This window comes from Dipteris shenzhenensis, chromosome 28 (genome assembly GCF_047967505.1).
Source record: "Dipteris shenzhenensis isolate YYH24624 ecotype China chromosome 28, Dip_SZ_1.0, whole genome shotgun sequence".
Taxonomy (NCBI): domain Eukaryota; kingdom Viridiplantae; phylum Streptophyta; class Polypodiopsida; order Gleicheniales; family Dipteridaceae; genus Dipteris; species Dipteris shenzhenensis.
Window position 1 is genome coordinate 23596446 of NC_141623.1, and position 17453 is coordinate 23613898.

Here is a 17453-nt window from a genome sequence, read left to right on the forward strand (position 1 = left end):
CCTTTTCCCCTCAATTCAACCCCCATATCCTATAGTGCATCAAACTCCCATGGCTTCTTCCTATATTATAATATACACAAACATCTAGGAGGACAAGTGGAGGGTTGGCACAAGGAATCTTACTACCTCATCCTACCTTCCCCATTATTTAACTTGCATCCTTGGACTATCTACAACCCCCCCCCCCACATGGATCTATCCTATATGGAGGGAATAATCCAAGATAATATCCATCTCCACCTACTTTATATTACTTTTCCCATGGTTCTTGGGCCATGTCTGACTAAATGCAGGCATGGGACTGCCTAGGTGGAGGGGTGGCACATGGAGGAACCATGTCACCTCAACATTTTATAATATTTCTACCATGTATTATGTACAACACACCTATGGGTTGTCTTATGTGGAAGGGTGGCACCCACATGGTCATGCCTTGCCACCTTAACCTTGGGCCCTATGCACACTATATTTTATTATACTATTGCCACACATACAAGCACAAACACACATTTATGCATGTTACCTTGGTCATTTTTATCCATAACTGTGTGTGTATGTGTGTGTGTGTGTGTGTGTAGTAGACATATACAACACCCCTTTCCATAGTGTGAAGAGTAGACAAATTTGGAGTAGGGAAGAGAAATGTTTAATAGATAAACTTTGCAATAAACATCACAAAAAAACGAAGTAGCATCATTAAAGGATGAATAATTTTTTTCAAAAGAGAAAATGTGAGTAGTAAAGCTTTGATAAGTCATTGGTAGCATCACTTTTATTGAAGAGGGGAGTCTGCCTACCTACCACCATCCAATAAGAAAAATGATAAGAACCATATTTTAACTTGGTTGGGAAGACAGGTGTCATAGACACCCCTCCCTTGTTATCAGGATCACAATAAAAATAGTTGCTCACACTACAGACTTATAAAGCTAAATTTTGATATTGTGCATTAAAGGAGGAAGAAAAGGTAAAAAAGGAGGAATTTAACAGTTGGAGCACTATTTTATAAAAAAATTAAGAAAGACTAGGGTATTTTTAACAATGAAAAGAGGAGGTCATAAAAAACATGAGAAATAATAGGAGCATTAAATTGAATTTAAGACTAGGGGCAATAAACGTCAAAGTGGAAATGAATATAAAGTTTAAAGAATTAAGAAAAGAAGGAAAAATTAAAGGTTTGAGAGAGGTAATATAAGAAATTCTAAAAACTGAGGAAGATACAGGAAAATGAGTTATGAGAAGACATTTAGGCAACAATACTTGGGAGGGGAGGGGGGAGAGAAATTAGGATAAGGAGTATTAATTGTGACATAAGAATTAAGAAGAAGGACTCTAAATCAATTTTGAATTTAAAAGGAAGGCTTGATGTATTTATTTATTTGAAAGAGGGAAGTTTACTTTAAAAATGGTTAGAAGAAAAAGGTGGAAGAAGGGTAAAAAAGGATTATGATCACTGAGGGGTTCCAAAGGGGCCGGCAATAGCTATTTAAGCACTCTTAGTGGGGGTCTGGGGGCAACAACCCCAAAGACAAAAAACAATGAAATTTGGCACATGAGTTATGTGGTCAAAATTGTAAATTATGGGTGTGGTGCGCATATCATGAGAGCAATGGACATACTACTTTTATCTTGTATCTTCTTGCGGGTTGGATAAGAAAAATGCAAGATTGGTTGTTTCTCCATGGACATAGCCCACACTAGTGAACCACGTATATTAGTGTCTCTCATTTTCTTCCATTTTGTGTGCTTTCTGTATTGTGTATTTTATGTATTCCGCTTCTCGCATCATTGTTATCATGTTGTTCATAATAACAACTAAAACCAAAGGTCAAGTCCTTACACAAGCTATGGCTTCTTCTATAGGGGCCTCTATGACCATAGCCCTAACTAAGGCAAGGTGAACTAAAGCATAATTTGAGTTTGCAAGAACAATGTTTTAGCGCTACTACGACTTCCATTCATTTTGGCTAGTTCTAATAGTTATTCTTTCTTAAATATTGTTTGGGAAACTGTCACAACTTGCACCCCTAGGACTTTCTCTAGCATCATAAATGACTGTATTCTAGGGAAAAAGCTCTACGTGATGGACTTTATTTTTGTCAACGAAACCAGACAAAAACAAGCGGTGTGCTTTAGAGGAAAGTATATAGCATAAAAAGTTATGTTCTTCTTTTTAAAGGCCTTAGTATGACCAAACCAAAGGTCAAGTCTTTTGCATAGGCTATGGCTTCTTCTATAGGGGCCTCTTTGACAATAGCTTGACTAAGGAAAGGTGAATTAAAGCACACTTTGCCTTTGCAAGAACAAATTGAGAATCTCTAATGGGAGAACTGTGAGCTAAAAACACAAATGGATGGGGTACTTATGTGCCTAGCCATAGTGAAGACCCAACTAGAGATGGCAATGTAGCCAAGAATGTGTTTGGAAAACTATACACCAGTGTGTGACTAATCCCACTTTGCATGTTATTTTCTAGCTTGATAATTTGATCTTGCATACGTTAAATCAAATCTCAACAAAAATGTAGATGTAGTACTTGTAAGAGAACTTGGTTAGGGAGAAGCTTGAACTTAATGTGTAGCATTAGGGGTTTTGCTGTGGCATTGGTGAAGTGAGGACTTTTAGTCTCTTTAGCATTCGAGCAATACCTTGCTAATATTGTTAATGCCATGCCCATGCCCATGCCCACTTGGGATACCATAGTCATGGAGCATTTCATTTCAAACCACAAGATCATGCCATCATTACATTCAAGATATGAGAAGAAGTTTGGCAATCCTTCACCAAACCAAACTCATAAAATGTAGCAAGATATGGATATCATAGGATATTACCCCTTAATAGGTTAATATGAAGGCAACTCAAAATAATGGCAATTTGGGAATAAGGGGGTGGGAACAAGAGTTGAGTTGAGAAGAGGAGGGTGCTGGGGAGCAAAAGAGGAGTGGCATAATTGATACTACTAAGAACCTGGGAAAGTTTACAAATCCATAAAGGTAAAGATAAAGACAATGAAAAGTACCCGATCATCGAGTGAAAAGAAGAGGATAATTGTCACTTGAAAATGATACCGGAATACAATAAATGCATCCTTGCACAACAATCTAGCAAAATCAATAGTACAAGATCATTGTGAAAGCATTGGGGAGGTATCCATGGTCAAGTCACACACACACACACACACACACACACATAGACACATAGACACACACACACACACACACTTACTATCCCTTCCTCCATTGGTTTTACCACTTGCTCATTAGAGCTCCCCTCGACACCCCCCTTAATTTCCCCAATTTCTTGTCCCTCTAACTCCCTTATTCTCCCCTTAATCCCCCCCCCTTTTCCCCCCTAAAAAAATAAATAAATTTCCCTAATATTTTATTTTTTCTTATTTTTAATCATTTCTTATCTCTCTTTATTTTCCTTAAAAGCTTTTTGAATATTTTCTACCCTGTTCTTTCCTAATTCTCCTTAAAATTCCCCTAAAAACTTTCCCACTTTTTCCTACACCTCCTCCCCGATTTTCCTTTTTTCCTAAGTTTTCTAATTTATTTCTAAAATTTCCTATTTTTAATCTAATTTTCTTAATATTTTTTCCTAATTATCTCTCGATCTTGTCCCTAATCCCCCCCCTTTTTATCTCTCTAACACTCCCTATTTTTCCTTTTATATTATTACTCTAACTTTGTCCTAATTTTTCTTTTTCTTTTTATTCTACCCAATTTTTTAAACACCCCCCCTCATCTCCTTCTAATTAGTTCCTAACCCCCCTTTCTTCCCCTACTTTTTCCTATATTTCCCTTAATTTTTTTTCCCCTATTTTTCCTTCGCTCCCCCTATTTTTCCCCTCCAATTAAACCTATTTACGCTAAATATTCCTTCTTAAATTTTTAAATTAGTTTTCACTATGTTTTGCTATAACCTCTCGCTTTAATTTCCTTAACCTCCTCTTGCTCTACAAAACCCTACCAAACCTATCTCGAAACCAAATACCCAACCAACCCCCCCCCCAATTTCCCTAATTAATAAACTCCTCATTTCCCCATGTGTGCAGCCCTTTCTAACCCCCTTCTTTACTTCCCCTCACTACTTGGCCTATAAGCCTCATAATGTGCTCCACTCTATGTCCCTCGCAATGTGCACCCTTGTCTTTCCACCTCAACCCCCTCGATTCTTGCGACACTTCACTGGCAGACTATCTTCCTACATCGATTGATCACCTATTTAGACCCCCCTTCATCTACTCTACTTCCTCATAGCTACCTGCACACGCTCATAGTTTCCCTGGAGTCCTTGCTGTCCCCTTTTGTCATACCTTTACACCCTGGCTACAACTCCCGGGGGATTCACTCTTCATGAAAGGGGGACGTCACCTGCGTGCATGAACTTCAAGAAAACCCCCTATTTAAGATCCATGTAGGATGATTAAACACCCCTATTTAAGCTTATAATATACCACCAAAATTCTATAAAGTCCCCCCTTTCCTTAAATCTATGTTCTTTCTCAAGCATTTAGATCACACAATAAGAAAATTTAGATTACTTTCCCTATGACTATTTAAAACCATACACAAAACTAAACTTGTTTGGACTAGTTATCCAAGGTAGCCTATACTATGTCCCCCGCTCTTAAATATGGCATGGCCCCCCTAACTTAAATTCAATATTGGGAAAAAATAAAAGGCCCCCCACCCCTAATGTATAAGCTTATGCCTCATTAAAAAAAACCCCCCTATTGTACACTCACGTGATATCATAAGTTTCCTCTTGTGAATCCCCCGGGCTACAACTAGCCACTTCCTCAAAATCTGTGCATGTGAGCTATAGTGTTGCCCTCTGCCCTCAACCCCACCTTGCATCACTATCCACCTTGTTATTCTCGCGACCCTCACCATGCCTTGCTTCTCCTCCACTCGCGGCCCTTTTATACAAATCTTCTCCTCCACCTCTACCTAGTACTTACTCATTGAGCTCCATCTTCGAGCTGCCCTTCGATCTATGAACCTGCCTCGACTATTGTGCCACGTTGATCACTTCTCAGCTCTCCAATTACTCCATGGACTCTGAGGTGTCGTATCCCCCTCTCCCTTTATCTTAATACATTATGCTTTGTTATTTCCACTATACTTTAGCTATTGTTATAGGGGCATTTCCCCCCTACATCCCCCCTTCATAGAGTGTGTATAAACATGCTTGGGTCCAAATCACGGCCAACAACAACCTCTAAAAAAAGTCAGGCTCCACTTCTGACATGGGGTGGTGTACCTTTGGCAGCATTTACATCTATTTTTTGACATTTCTTATAGTTTCAAGTCCTCTGACAAATCCCAAGACTTTGCACAACTCATATCTTCATTAAAACTAGGACACAAATTCCAAGACTTTGCACAACTCATATCTTCACAACATAACCCCAGAAGGGCTCAGCTCATGGTTGTGCTCTCATGACTAGGGCCTTCTAGTGCTCACTCTACTCAGCTAACACCATTGATTTGAAGCAGTCCCACTATGATCGCCAAATGTTGATGGTCTATTCCCTCAATTACACACTTGTCATTTGTAGCAATGAGGTTCGTACTCTCTAGGCTAAGTAGTATTGTTCAAGATGTAAGGCCAAAAACAATGAGTGAGAACCGAGTGTCAACATGTGATTGAATTGATGCAACATAGGTAAAGGTGTACCACAATGCTTAAGTGGAATAAACACTTAAAAGAATAAAAGAGTACATGAACATATATGAAAAGTGATGAGGGGCAAATCACAGTTCAGGGGGAAGTCCCAAGAAAGAGGGAAGTCTCGTAGCAAATCCAGGGCACGAAACATTGAGTGTTACCACTGTGGCAAGAAGGGCCATATGAAAAAGGATTGCTACAAGCTGAAAAGAGAGCAAAAGGATAAGAAAAATAATGCAAATTGGGGTGCAAATCAAAAGGAAGAGAGTCCAAGGGAGGACAAAGGAAAAGTAAAGATCGAGGAGATCAATGCAGTCACACATGATAGTGACAATGATGTTCTCTTCATGTCTAGTTTATTTGTAGAGTTGCTTACCACTTCAAATGATGCATATTCCCAGGATTGGATTTTGGATTCTGGTGCTTCATTCCATGTTACTCCCCATAAGGAATGGTTCTCCACTTATGACAGTGGAAAGATAGGTTGTGTGCATCTTGGAAATGACTATGCATGTGACATAGTGGGAGTAGGTGACATAAAGTTTTATTTTGCAAATGGGTCTGCATTTATTTTGAAACATGTGAGACATGTGCCTAAGTTGACCAAGAGTCTTATTTCAGTGGGTCAGCTAGATGATGTTGGTTTTCACACCACTTTTGGCTTTCAGAGTTGGAAAATTCAAAAGGGCTCTATGCTTTTGGCCAGGGGTGCCAAGTGTGGGACTTTGTATCCCTTACATGTATCAGGGGTATTTGATCATGTTGTTGCAATAACCGAGCAGCCAAGCACTTCTTTGTGGCATTGCAGGTTGGGGCACATGAGCCAGAATGGAATGAAACTCTTATGCCATTTGGGTTATGTACCGCATTTGAGTTTCTCTGACTTTGAATTTTGTGAGCACTATCTCTATGGGAAGCAGACTAAATCAGCCCATAAAAGAAGGGGAAAGAAAGAGTTTGAAAAGCTTGATTTGGTGCATTCAGATGTATGTGGTCCCATGACTACACGGTCATTAGGCAGGGCTGAATACTATGTGACATTCATTGATGATGCAACTAGGAAAGTGTGGGCTTATGCTATAGCTCGGAAGAGTGATGTGTTCCAGGTATTTCAGAAATGGCTGGCCTTGGTTGAGAATCGGTCAGGTAGAATGCTTAAATGCCTACGGACTGACAATGGTGGAGAGTATCTCTCTCATGACTTTCAACATTTCTATGATACACATGGGATCAAGAGGGAGCTCACATCCCCTCGTACTCTAGAGCAAAATCTAGTTATAGAAAAGATGAACCGTACCATTCAAGAAAGGTTACAATGCATGCTTTCCAATGCAAGTCTTTCTGGTGGTTTTTGGGCTGAGGTAATGAAGATTACAGTGCATGTGATCAATAGATCACCTAGTAAGAGTTTGGATGGTGGTATTCCTGAAGAGGCATGGAGTGACAAGAAGCCCTCTTACTCTCATTTGTGTATATTTGGGTGTGAGGCATATGCACATGTGCCAAAAGAGCTTCGAAAGAAGCTAGATCCTAAGTCTAGGAAATGCATCTTTCTGGGTTATGGTGAAAGTGGAGAGATGGGCTATCGTCTCTAGGATCCAGAAGTAAAGAAGATACGCAGCCATGATGTAGTCTTCAATGAGAAGAAGATGCATAAGGCACCCATGAGGGATGTGGAAATGAGGAGAATCACTTTCCAGGATGTGAATCCACCTGCATATGTTGATAGACAGCAAGCTGTCCATGCACCAAATGTGCAAGAAATGGTACCACCAAGTACTCCCACAGGTATAAAATTAAGGGTAGATGATGGATCCTCTATTGGTGGAAATGATGAGCCAAATGTGGCTGATATGCAGGTGGGACAGCAAGCTGAAATGCCCTTGAGAAGATCATCTAGAGTGTTTAGACCGCCTGATAGGTTTGTTTCAAGGGTAGACTATGTGATGCTTACTGATTGCGGGGAGCCTTCTTGCTACAGAGAGGCTATGATGCGCGAGGATCAACGCAAGTGGGAGAATGCTATGCAATCAGAGATGAGTTCACTTATGAAGAATAAGACTTCGGACTTGGTTTCTTTGCCACATGGAAAGAAAGCATTGCCATGTAAATGGGTCTACAAAATGAAGGTCACAGGTGATGATGTGCCTAGGTACAAGGACCGTTTGGTCGCTAAAGGGTTCAAGCAAGAGAAGGGTGTGGACTTTGATGAGATATTCTCTTCGGTTGTTAAGATGACCACACTTAGATGCATGCTTGGACTAGTGGCATCAGAGGATATGGAGCTTATGCAGATGGATGTCAAGACAGCTTCCTTGCATAGGGATTTGCATGAGGAAATTTACATGGTGCAACCGGAAGGCTTTGAAGAAAAGGGCAAAGAGCATTTAGTTTGCAAGCTGAAGAAGAGTCTCTATGGTCTTAAGCAAGCGCCTAGAGAATGGTATCAGAAGTTTGATGCTTTCATTCGGTCCCAGGGTTTTAGAAGGAGTGAAATTGATCACTGCCTCTACACTTAAAGGGCTAAGGATAATAGCCTGATAATCTTGGCACTATAGGTGGATGATATGCTATTGGCTAGCAAGAATACTTATGAGCTAGATGCATTAAAGGCCAAGTTGCATGAGGCCTTTGATATGAAGGATTTGGGACTTGCAGGTCATATTCTTGGTATGCGCATCACGCGTGATTGGAGTAGGAAACTCCTTTGGCTTTCACAAAAAGAGTATGTTACAAAAGTATTGCAGCATTTCAATATGGAGGGGGGGAAGGCAGTGAGTACTCCATTGCCTCCATATGTGAAACTGAGTCATACAGATAGTCCCAAATCAGATGAGGAAAGGGCCATGATGGCCAAGGTTCCTTATGCATCAGCAGTTGGGAGTCTTATGTATGCTATGATAGCTACTAGACCAGACATTGCATTTGCAGTGGGAGTTAGCCGGTCTATGGCTAATCCAGGAAAGAGGCATTGGGAGGCATTTAAGTGCATCATGAGGTACATGAAGGGTACCAAGGAGATGTGCATCTGCTTTGGTAGAGGAGACATGTGTGTACTTGGGTACACAGATTCAGACTATGCAGGGCATGTGGATAATAGGAGATCCACTTCTGGTTATGTGTTCACCTTTGCAGGTGGTGCAGTGTCATGGATGTCTTGCGCACAGAAGTGCGTTGCTTTGTCTACTACAGAGGCTGAGTATGTTGCAGCCAGAGAGGGTTGCAAGGAGGCTATATGGCTTGATTAGCTAGTGGGAGATTTGGGGATTCATACAGGTGTACCGACATTGCATAGTGATTCCATGAGTCTAGCACGAAATCCGGTCTTTCATGCAAAGACCAAACACATTGAGGTCAGGTACCATTTCATTAGGGAGGTACTTGAGGACAAGCGCATAGAGCTTGTCAAGGTTCATACAGATGATAACCCTGTAGATATGCTGACGAAGAGTCTACCTACTCAGCGGTTTGAGTATTGTCATGTATTGATGGGCATTGGATAGTATGCTCACTAGTTGTTCTGCCTTAAAGACACATTGTCCTTTAAGTGGGAGGTTGTGGGGGTTAAAGGTCACTGTGCCTTTACCCCAATTATGTAAAATACTCAAACACATATATAAATGAATGAAAAAGACAATTAGGGTGTTCTGCACCCACCAAAACTTGTGTGGCTCTCTGTTTCTCTCTCTCCCTCTTTCGTTCTTGCTTCCATTGAGAGCACTCTCAACATAGACATAGACATAGATGTAGATATAGATATGGATATGGATATGTGTGTGTGTGTGTGTGTGTGTGTGTGTGTGTGTGTGTGGGTGTGTGTGTGTGTGTGTGTGTGTGTAGTTTATACTCTCTCTCTCTCTCTCTCTCTCTCTCTCTCTCTCTCAATTTGTCCTCTTCTCTCTCTCTCTATCTCTCTCTCTCTCTCTCACTCTGTCCTCTTCTCTCCCTCTCTCTCTCTCTCTCTCTCTCTCTCTCTCTCTCTCCCCCCTCCCTCTCTCTCTCTCTCTCTCTCTCTCTCTCTCTCTCTCTCTCCCTCTCTCTCTCCCCCCCCTGACTCTTCTCTCTTTGCTATCGCTCTCTCTGTGTCTCTACCCCTTTGTGATGTGCCAACTACTTGCCGTGCCATGTGGTGATGGAAGGGGTGAAGGGGTGAAGGATAAGTCTCCTCCAAACCCATTGCAAAGCTCTCCCAATACCTTTAATGTCCTATGAGTTTAAAGGAGGGTTCTAAATCAAACACAGACTCGAATGACATGGTTTCGCCACTTAAAATTTTGAAGAGCAACTAGAGAAGGCAGATAAAGAGATATTGATTAAGGATGGGAGTCCTCAATTCAGTCAAGTAAAGGGTAGCGGAATCAGGGATAAGGAGGTTAGGCCACCCCTTCAAAAACTCTCAAACAACAAGGAGAAGAAGCAGCTAGGTAAAGGAGTTGGTTAAGCTCCTAAAGGGTTGGCCCCTTTCAATCCAATGTTCATTTTTCATTTCTCTATGTTTGTGTTATTGATTCATGTAATTACACAATCATTGATGGTTGTTCCACCTGATTTGTTGACCTTTTAATGGTTTGGGACATCCACCTTTTTTTTGTTTCTTGGTTGATAGATATCTCTCCCACTTAGCAACAGAGAAAAGGATCTCTGACATTCCAAAAGTTGTGCAAGAGTTGGGTGGAGATTGGTCATGCTGCATGCATGTATCCACCTGGCACTCGCCATCTCTCTCAATGGGAATTAACACATTGTCCCTGGTTGATAGACTTCCCTAAAGGACAAGTAATGGTGCGGGAAAGAGAGTTGTACAACACTTATGCTTCACAGAAAGCCAGTGAAGCAAGTAAGGACAAAGTGGAGGGAAGCTCAAGGAGAGGTAAGAAAGAGAAAGAGAAACAAGAACATGCTACAAAAAAAGGTAAGAAAGATACACTATGGTTGTTTGTTATTGTTTTCTTCAATTAGTTTTGACATTGCGTTAATAAGTTTATGATTGTTCTCTTTCTAGATGAGGGAGCATCTAGCCCTTGCAACATGAAATTGATTACACAGAGAGTGCAGGTAAGGGTGTGGTGGTGTTCTACATATGGAATTGTTCTTTTAACACTACATAAGGGTGTGGTGGTGTTCTACATATGGAGTTGTTCTTTTAACACTAGTTTTTCTTGTCATTGATTTGATTTTGCATATAGGTGGAGAATCAATCTCAAGACTTGTGAAGCAATATGTGTTCCATCAATCACAGTCACCTGACATTTCCTTGGCCCGTGGCATCACACATTTGTTTGCTTGTACGGTTGGTGATTACATTGCCATGGGCAAAGACTTTGCTAACTCTAAGGGAAATGATAAGTATGCTATTTTGCATGAGTTTTCCATTACAGTTGCTAGTCGAGATCAGGACTACAAGAGGATGGGACTTCAGATTTTATATTGCTCGATTTTCCATCTGGCTATCCAATTGATGAGAGAGGGCCAACTCCTACTTGGAATGTCTTGCTCGAGGACCATGTGCGGCATGGGCTTGCAGTTGCATCAGCTTCATTGTTTGATAGTGGTTGGTTAGCATGCATATGTCCTTTGGGAGGTAAGGCACAATACCACAAGTGACATTTCACATTTTGTGTTTCCATTATGCTAGTTTTAAGTGAAAGTAATTGCTTGCAGGACAATGTATTTGTTGGATGGAACGGTTTGCATCTGTCTAGGGCTTGGAGGTTGTCAGACGTGTGATCATTCATGACAAGCTTCCATATGGATTTTGTAGAGAACATGGTAAAAGTGTTAAGGTAAGCTACCATTCCATGCATTCTATGTTTGTCAGTTGTATTGAGTCCTTTTTTGTTTCTCCTTTGGGGTCTTTGACAAATGTCTCCTTGTGAGTCGTCCTGTGCATGCTATGTTTGGAAGGATAAGTCACCTTTTCTTTGTAGTTTGTTTATGTGTGATTGGCAAGTGCCATCTTTCATGCTATAATGCTTGCTAGTTGAAGTCAATATACTGTACATGTTTTTCTCCATGTGGTTCCCAGATGCAATCTTCAATTTTAGCTCTCATATGTAGAGCAAAGAAGAATCCAATAGTTTTTTGGGAGGAGAGCTTTCCACTTTTCCAACAGCTATTGATTGATCCACGTGAAGATATCTGGACTCGCTACATACTTCCCTCGACAAGGACAATCATGCCGATTTCTTCTCAGCTAGCATGAGGTGGACTAGAGAGGAGTAGTTTTTTTGTAGGTTGCATTATGTCTCTTCTTTGTGTTCTTGGAGGGCTGGTTCTAGAGATGGGTTGTGGTATAGCCCCTCTTATGCGTGCTTCTCAGGCCACTGGCAGGCCTTGTTTTTTCATTTGATTCAGACAGTGGTATTGTGGCTAGCATTGTTGAGCCACTTGTGGTAGATCATTCTGGAAAACGGATCAAATTACAGAATGATGGAGAGGGGGAAGAAGAGAGAGTGGAGCCTATCACGAATCCATTTGATGAGTAGTATGTACTGGTCCTGGGTTTTTTGCTATATATTTTGAATGCTACAATTGAGGACTTTGAAAATGTTATTTAGCATCTTTATAATATGGTAGATAGTGACCATTTACGGGTGCCTTTGAATCAAAAAAGTACAAATTGTGATGCTTTCGATATTGTTTATAAGGCCTTGATCTAGCAAAAAAAAATTCCCTTTTTGCTGGTAGTGAATTGTCTTCTGTATAACATATAAGGATGGCAAGTTCTTCTTATTGGAAATTATTTTCATTGTTCTACTTTGACTTACTTTGCTTTGAAATGTATGTTTTGTTGTAGTTTGTTGCCATGCTATGCAGAAAAAATGGCAAGATTCATGTCAAGCGGCGACAAGAGATATGATGAGTGCCAATTAGATAATCCATGTGCGTGCAACTACTTTCTTGATGATGAATGTCAGAAGGATTAGAACATGGTTTGAAATACCAATTTGTTCATAGATTGATAATTGTTGTAGTGAACCCTGGACACACTTGGAAAGTGGTAGTGTTGGTCTGGTACATTTTGCAGGCGAAGTGGTATTTCAACATTCATTTATGTTATGAGTTCGGTAATTAGTTTTCGAAGAGCTTGGCCCTTTACTATTGCAAGAAGAGGCTTGGGAAACCCTATTTACTCAATCGGATGAGAAGGCTCTCGTGGCAAGGGACAAGCCCAGCAAGGGTAACTTTAAAGACTCCAAGAAAAAAAGCAAGACCGAGGATGCAGAGAAAAAGAGGCAGATGAAGTGCTTCTACTGTGAGAAGCTTGGTCATTCTGCTAAAGAGTGCCGCAAGAAGAAGACGGATCTCAAGGAGTCATAGTCCAAGGAGGAGCCAAAGACCGAATCGGCAAATGTCACGACCGAGGCTCTTTTCATCATCACTGAGTTCTGCTCCGCTTATGCAGTCAGTAAAGGAGAGGAAGGTTGGTATGTGGATAGTGGAGCTTCAAAACACGTCCACCAAGGAGGAGTGGTTCAAAACCATGGAAGGTACGCATCCCGATTCCAAGGTCATTGTGGGAGATAACTCGTCATGCCTCGTGAAGTTGTTCTATGTATGATGCTATCCAATTCTTTATAATGAGACTAGGGTTTTCTAGACATATTGATGAAGTGATATTGTTCAATCAAAAGATATTGTTCGATGTTACCAAACTGAGTAACGTTTATGTTCTTCAATTGAAAGATAGGATGGATTGTAAGTTTGAATATTGGTATACTTATTATGACATCTTGCTATAGCATGTTCAGTTTCAAATTTGTTCTCATCAGAGGAATTGTGGAAACACTTGCTCGTTTCATTGGGCCCGCTCGCTTTATTGACTACCTCTTAAAATGGCATGCAGGAAATTGGTCAGCTGCTGCAAGATGCCAACTTTTGTGGTTCATCTAGCTTCAAAGGAATGGAATTGTTTGCTGTAATTCAACTAATGTTGGTGGGTGACTACAAGAACAACAGAAGATAATCAAGGATTGTGCACTAACTTATAAATAAAATAACCCTCTTTCTTGCAAGGGGAAAAAAACATGAGAGACCTTCAATAAGGGGAAGTGTTCTAATAGTAAGTGTTGTGGGACATAGGTTATTTTTTGAGTTGAGTTAGCCTACTAGAGCATGGGGATCTACTCCTAACCCTATCTTGTATATAAAGGATTTCTTATCTTAATTGATGTATATTGTAGGTCTCCTTGTGTGTGTGGTCTATTTTGTGTTCTCCCTCCTCCAATTTGTGACACCACCCTTAGTCTACACCTACCCCTCTTAGCCCTCCACATGGTAGTGGAACCATCACATACCCCATGTATGCTTCCACATTGTTTGACCAAACACCATAGGACGTTCCAAATGGCTCCTTACAACCTCATGTAGGATCCTAGCTAGCTATTTGATTATAGACAAATGGCTAATCAACTAGCTAGGGTCCACTAGGTAGCTATGACAACATATGCTAGCTTATCTTGTAGGGTTGGTGAAACCAAGTTCCAACTATATAATGCTTGAATACAAATGTGAGTTGCAACTCTAGCATCATTTTAAAAGAAAATTTTGAGTAAAAAGGGAGAATTTTCAAATTGAGATTCAAACAACCCAGTGAAGTGATGTCGAGCAAGTAATCAACCTCATCCTTGACCATGCTTATCATTCCCCCTACCTTGTGGCTTGTACTGAGTTTTCTTGCACCCATGGCAAGGTGCATGGAAATTGATGATTAATTATTTTAATGATAGGTTGTAAAGACGTTTGAAGAAGCATGTGAGCATGTTCAATACTCTTCTTATGGAGCATGTGGTCATGAGCAATGATCCATAACAATTGGAGTAGGAAGAAATTTCCTATACTAGTAAGAATGGTTTTAAAAGAAGGAAAAATTGGTAGGGTTTGACATGAGAAGTATTGAAAGGGGGATAGGATGGAGGAATAGAAAGGATTATGCAAAGAATTTTGAAGCTCCAAAAATAAATTTGTAATGAAACATATGAATGCCCAATTTCCTAGATAAGGTGAATTTGGTGGCATCCCCTATGATGCATGATCCTTGGCATCCCATATTAAAGTAAAAGAGCATGAAATCCAAGAAAACAACTAACACCATGAATGCATGAATGTTGGGATTGGTTATACCATTTAGTTTTTCCATGATCTTTGAATATTTTAGGTACATTAGTGACTTGAGTGAAGATATGAATATTGCATACCGACAGTACATGAATACCATCATAGACTAGTCCCATGTGATGGACGCTTATCTTGTAAAAGCATGCATGTACAAGTGCTCATATAACCAAAATAGACATTGTCAATGTGACACGCCCTTGATTTCTAAAGAGACCTAGTGGTGGACTCAATTGAGATAGTTTTGCATAGATCTATACGACAATTTTCACATAGATTTCAATGTGCTCTTTCTCTAAGGTACATGTTTCACCCATAGTAGTATGATATTGTAAGGATTATAGTATCTAGACATAAGGTAGCAATTGATAAATATTTTGAGCTCAAAATAAAGATCAGAATGTGTAGACTAATGGAGATATTGGAGTTGTTGTGATACACCAAGAAACAAATTTGTTTTCAAGCCACTGACAAGTTACTTGCATGTAGCACATTCGCAAAACATTACAATTTTTTCCTATACCCTACAATGCTTCCCTTATATGTAAAAGCAAAGATAGATTGCAACTAGAATAGGGAAATTGTATCGAGGATGTATTTTTATTACTATCTTTGTCTTCTTGGCACAATCTAGACTTTTGTATTTAGGACATCTTGGACTTAAAGCTCATTGATAACTTATAATATAGAAGTTAAGAATCCAACTTGAGAGAGGGAGATGCGTGGTATTATGAGCATTTTAAAAACATTGAAACGAGCACTTTTGAAATATCACTAGAGATAGTAAATTTCAAGTGTTCTATATCATTAAAATTAGGAGTTTAATTCATGTTGCAAGTTAAACATGCCCTTGTTAAATTTTTAATCTAAATTTTGGCCTTTTTAAAGGTAAATTGGCTAGATATGTTAAGATAATGCATAAACACGCATTTATAGTAAATTGGCCTTTTTAAAGGTTTTGAATTGGCCTTTTTAAAGGTAAATTGTCTAGATATGTTAAGATAATGCATAAACACGCATTTATAGTATGAATGTGATGGCACCTGCTTCTTGACCTTTATCCTTATTGGGGCACGAGATGGGGGACCTTAAGGGGGCAAATAGGAGTCTTTGTTGTCTTCTTTTAATTTTCATTTGAAGGGGGGACATATTAACAACATGGCAATGAGAATAACGAGATAAACCAAATGGTGGAGCTATTTTTTATGTGAAAGATGTTCAGGGGTTCCAACAATGTGGTAATTTTGTTTGCTTTCTATTTGTTGTTGTATGCAGAAACGACATTGTTTAGCCATTTTGTGTTGTTGGTATCCTCCCTCACATAGTCCAATGCCACTCCTTGCGAAAAAGACAACAGAGTTTGTTCATTGGTTGGTGGAGCTATTTTTGATGTCATGGATGTTTAAGGGTTCCGACAAGGTAACAATAGTTCTTTGCTAGAATGGGAAGTTTGTTTGCTTTCAATTTGTTTTTTAAAAGACCAAAACAAACCAAGAAGTTTGTTTGCTTTCTATTTGTTTTTTTAAACGACCAAATAGACCAAAAACCTTGTATGTAGAAGCGACATTTTTTAGCCATCTTGTGTCATAGCCATCTTGTGTTATTTTGGTTGTCTCATTCGCATAATTCAATCCCACTCCTTTAGAAAAGGAGTTTGTTCATTGATTGGTGATGTGAATTTCTTTTCACAAGAGAGCTCCCTACTCTTGCCCCCTTTCAAAAAAACACTTGTTTGATGGGCTTCATGTGCAACTAGCGTGTCTTGAGCTTGTGTTATAGCGCATGGATTTATGCACCACGCTGGTTGCCGTACAAAGCATTGATTTAATAATGAGTTCTGAAGTGGAAAGGCAAGGTTCATTTTTGCATAGTATTGTTTGAAGTAAGCACATAATTGGAACTTGAATGGATGAAAGCTAATAATTGATAGGACAAACAATGCCTTATCGACGATGAAGCCTCGAAATGAGATTATCTATTGGTAGCAATGTTGCCAATGACATTCTGCATTGTGCTCTTGTGGTATGCAAGTTTCTTATAATATAGGTAGGGAATTTTGTAAATATGTAGTAGTTTTTAGTGATGTGAATATATGAACTAGGAAATTGGGAGCCGGAGGGACCCTCTAGTAGTCTTGAAAAAGTGCTATGTGGAGGATAAGCTAAAGGAGAACTCATAAATTCCAATGCTAAATTTGCCAAGGAACATAGACTTGGGCGACATAGGGTTGTACCTTAGTGCTGGGTACTGAACAAACAAGAGGAAAGAAAGTGGGTGACGTATATGGGAATGGGTCGAGGGATCACTTTCTTGAGAGGAAACTCTTGAATCCGGCGAGCGATCGACGGCGATGAGTGTGACCCGGATTCTGGAGCTCTTTCTGACCGAAAAGTGTGACTTTGATACATTCCGCCACTTGGAGGAGTTAGGTCTGGTAAGTGGTAGTTAGGTTACTAAATTCCAGGATCTCGTAGGTTAAAATCGAGGACACCAACCTCGGACCTTTATGGTCAGGCTCTTTACACACTGCTAGCTTACCTGCTCGCCAGCCAAAAATGCAAGGGTGTTTTGCCACATGGGAAGGCCCAATGGGCCCCTAAAATCATGCAGCTTGCCTTGGGCAACCAAGACCCCTTGCCCATGGGCTTGGCTTGGGGGGT

At 40.1% G+C, this 17453-nt stretch overlaps 1 long non-coding RNA gene across 1 annotated transcript; it reads left to right on the forward strand.

The window, feature by feature from the left end:
• Window positions 1–11095: 11095 nt before the first annotated feature.
• LOC147883346 (uncharacterized) lies at window positions 11096–12701 on the forward strand. The gene is made up of 3 exons (XR_015543831.1): window positions 11096–11260; window positions 11341–11462; window positions 12476–12701. It is a non-coding gene; the product is annotated as an uncharacterized LOC147883346 (long non-coding RNA).
• The last annotated feature ends 4752 nt before the right edge of the window (window positions 12702–17453 follow it).